A 4,341-nucleotide genomic window follows, 5' to 3' on the forward strand; every position below is an offset into this window, starting at 1 on the left:
AAGGAAGACCATAGAAGAATTGATGCTTTTGAGTTATGGATTGGAGGAGAATAATGAAAGTGCCATTGGCTGCCAAAAGAACCAACAGATCTGTGTTGGAAGAAGTGCAGCCAGAGTACTCCTTGGAGGCCAGGATGACCAACTTTGTCTCTCATACTTCAAACATATTGTCAGGAGGGACCAGTTTCTGGAGAAGGATATCATGTTTCCTCAGATGGAGGGTCACAGAAAAAGAGGAAGACCCCCAGAAAGATGGATTGGCAAAGTGGCAGTATCGATGGACTCAAGCATGGCAACAGTAGTGAGATTGGCTCAGGATCAGGCAGTGTTTCACTCTGCTGTGCATAAGGTGGCTATGAGTCGTAACTCACTTGATGGCACTTAATAACAACAACAGGGACTGTCAAAGAATAAGCAAATTTGTATTAGAAGTCTGACTTGTTTCTTCTTTACAAGGCACGATGATGAAACTTTATATATCTCATATTTTGCCCGTCTTTTCTGGAAAGACAAGTTCTGGAGAAGCACATCAGACTTAGTAAAGTGGAGGGCCAGTGAAAAAGAGGAAGACCTTAAAGGAGCTACAATGCACTCAAACAAAACAATTGTGAGGATAGCATAGGTCAGTCTTTTGTTCTTTTGTGCTTAGGGTTACTATGAGTCAGCACCCAATAACAACAAATATTAATATAATGTGCAAATAAAATTTTGTTAAAGAGAATTGAAAATATTTACACCATTGTCAAAAATTCAAGTTCGATTTAGAAGGGGATGTGTATCAAGGGATATCATTGCTAATGTCACATTGCTCTTGGTTGGAAGCATTGTTGTTGTTAGGTGCCATCGAGTCAACACTGACTCATAGCGACCTTATGCACAGCAGAACGAAACACTGCCCCATCCTGAGCCAACTCAAACAAGCATAGACTACCAATAATATGTTTACTTGTGTATTTCTATTGACAAAATCTTAGAAACCTTTGTTGAGCAAAAATATGAAAATGTGAAGCAAATGATTCTCAACATTTCCTCCATCTAAGTCTATATACTTCTGAAGGTAATGATTCCCTCTCGAACCAGTTTTAGAAGAATGCTGTGACCTTTGGTTTACACTATATCAAAATGGCAGTTTTGGCATCCTTGTGTAATTCGAGTGGTATTCCTTTTCAATGCTATTTGAGTTTGGGGAGCACAAAGAAGTCTGACAAAACAAGATTAGGACTGTAGAGTGAAAGGGGTAAGTTTTCTCAGTGAAACTCTCACAGGACATCCATTGCTACCTTTGAAAAATGAAAAAAAAAAAAATCCTTCGCACTTCACTGGCTGTTTTCTTAACCAGTAACAATGATGCTTTCAATCTTCTTAAAATTTCTCTATTGTAGGTCCCCATGATCACTCTGTGTTCTTTTAGAAAGCCCCCAAACCTGTTACCATAACCTTCAGAGCTGACAGCACAGAGGTCAGCTCTGAAGGTTATGGTAACAGGTTTGGGGGCTTTCTAAAAGAACACAGAGTGATCATGGGGACCTACAATAGAGAAATTTTAAGAAAATTGAAAGCATCATTGTTACTGGTTAAGAAAACAGCCCAGAAGATCCCCTTGAAGTCACTGTTTTGATTGTATTTTTTTATTTTAAGGTACCCTAAAGGATAAACGGAGTCCTGGTGGGGTGCTACGGACTAATGTATCAGACTGCAAAGTCATTTGAACTGCAAGGTTGGTGGTTCAAGCTCACCAGCTGCTCCTTGGGAACCCTATACAGGATCACTATGGGTTGGAATTGACTCGACAGCACTTAACAACAACAAAGGATAAACACTGGACTGCGAGCCACAAGTTAGGCAGTTTAAACCCACCAGGTGCTCCTCAGAAATCCTATACAAAGTAGCTATGAGTTTGACCAGACTTAATGTCACTTAACAACAACAAAAAAGATGCACTGGATTGGCAGTTTGAACTCAACAGTCGCTCTCAGAAACCCTATATAAGGTCACTATGAGTTGGAACTGAATTGACAGCGCACAGAAATTACAAAAAGATTAAGGTGTGTATTTTACTGAGAGAATTTATCTACCACCACCTGATGATCACAGAGACATGTATTGTTTAGAATAAATCCATTAATGTATGAACTGGAATCCTATTGTTTTTGTTAAGTGCTTTCAAGTTGGTTCCACCTCATAGTGACCCTGTATAGGGTTTCCAAAGAACAGCTAGTGAATTTGAACTGCTGACCTTGTGGTTCAAACTGACTTTGCAGTCCATCCAATTCACCCACAGCACCACACCAGGACTCTGTACACATAAAGGGACTTCAAAAATTCATGGGAAGACTGAATTATTTTTCTATTTTTCAGGAATTTTTTGAAGAACCCTTCTATTATCTCATATGTATATACTTCATATTATATTATATAAAATATGTTAATGTTAAGTGCCATCAAGTTGGTTCCAACTCATAGCAACCATGTATAGGGTTTCTGTGGAGTGGCTGGTGACTTTGAACTGCCAACATTGTGGTCAAACCAATCTTGCAGTCCAGTGCTTACCTTATAGTGCCACACCAGAACTCCATATATGTATCATATATGAGAAGGTTATATAGATATAATCTTCACACAAAACAGAGAATATTCTGACTTTATGCAACGTGACTGGATAATAGTAGGTACACGGTAAATACTGCCATTTAGCTCTTTCTAATAGAGGTTTCTTTGATTCTCCTTGACAGTCTACCTGCCTCTGGGCTTTCAGGCCCTGGATATTTTCCCTTCAGCCAACTTCCTTAATGTCAAGCATTAAAAATGGGTCCTGGGGAAATAAATTCGAAAGTCATTGCAATGGGAAAAGTTTAGCTTTTGTCAACTTTAGCCTTAAACTCATAATAAGAGATCCTGCCCCATAAATGAGTCACCTTGCAGCTCATTCTCTTTAGAACAAAGGTTATTAACTATACCTCTCAGGTATCTGAGATCCCACCCATCAGACTTTTTCTGAGCAGTTTCTGCCTTTTTCTCCACAGAAGCTCTAGAGTATTACTGTGTCCCACGTGGTAACAACGTTGTGATTTAATGAGATGTTTAATTATTTTTGAACCGCCAACAACATTTTGCTGGATACTGTAATTGCATTTTCCATTTTACAAGAAAATTGAATGCTGAGTATCCTGTGAATCTGTCACATCAGTACATTGCATGGAAAATCAACAGACTCAACAGGAAGGGAAGGCTGTGATTCCTTTTGCAGTCATCCAGAATGCCCCCAAACCCTGTGCAACAGGTGGACAGTGCTCTCTAAACCCAGCTCCAGAGGAAAAAATTGATGTGTGTCGAATTTGGCACAGTAAATAAAGCCAGATAAGCCTGAAGTCTACATATGGATTTGATAGTGACTAACACTCCTATGTAATCTTGAAACAAAATGCACCACTTCTCTTAAATCTTAGTTGGCCTATCTCCAAAATGAAAATAATAATAATGCCTACACTGTTTGTTGCTGAGAGATTTAAAATATATACAGTAGATAATGAGTGGCACTTAGTAATATGCAATCATACGGAGCCTTCCCTTGGGTCCAAGGAAAAGATGTGCTAGAAAAAGTGATTTCAGCATTTAAGAAAAAAAATTGAATAAAATAAACAAAAGTGGGAGAGCAAGGCCCCAAAGCTTTGCTTAGATGAAGCCAGAATGAAGAAGAAAGATCAGATTAACATCAGTCTCTAAAGTCAAAATAATGAAAGTGAAGTCACTCTAGTGCTTCAGGCTGTATGCACTGGTCATTGTTTCACTTCTCCTGCATCATCTCAGTCTCTATACTTTATGTTCCCTTCCATTCTTTTCTAGAGACACATGGTAGATAGTACCATGACAAATTGCCACTTCAGTGAATCATAGGGTGGTTAATCCCTGCCGTTTCTCCTTAAAACTCATCCCTGCTTTTCACATCATACTGTGCTTGCTTTACAAATCTTTTAGTTTCTGGGCTAATATATTGATAACACCTGCTGTATGGGTGTTTCCCCTGTTTTTCTATGCAACCTTGAGTGTCCCCAAAGCACTCTATGAGCATAATTGTGCCCTAAACTGCTCCCTCTGGTCTATTCTCCACAAGCTCCCTCTACCTACGCTTCTGTTTCTCCACTCTCACAAGACAGTTTTCCAAAAGCTAGGCTTCTACTTTCTCTGCTCTTGATACTTACTTCATACACGTCAAGACATGCTTCCTTGCAATGGCAAAGCAGTTTAGACTTCATTGTGGCTATGTTGCAAATTGGAAATCAAGAAGTTTATAATCTTTGTAGTCTCACAGAACCTTTTCTTGTAAGAAAGATTTTATTTTAT

The sequence above is a fragment of the Chrysochloris asiatica genome, unplaced genomic scaffold (assembly GCF_000296735.1).
Source record: "Chrysochloris asiatica unplaced genomic scaffold, ChrAsi1.0 scaffold00081, whole genome shotgun sequence".
In the NCBI taxonomy this organism is placed as follows: domain Eukaryota; kingdom Metazoa; phylum Chordata; class Mammalia; order Afrosoricida; family Chrysochloridae; genus Chrysochloris; species Chrysochloris asiatica.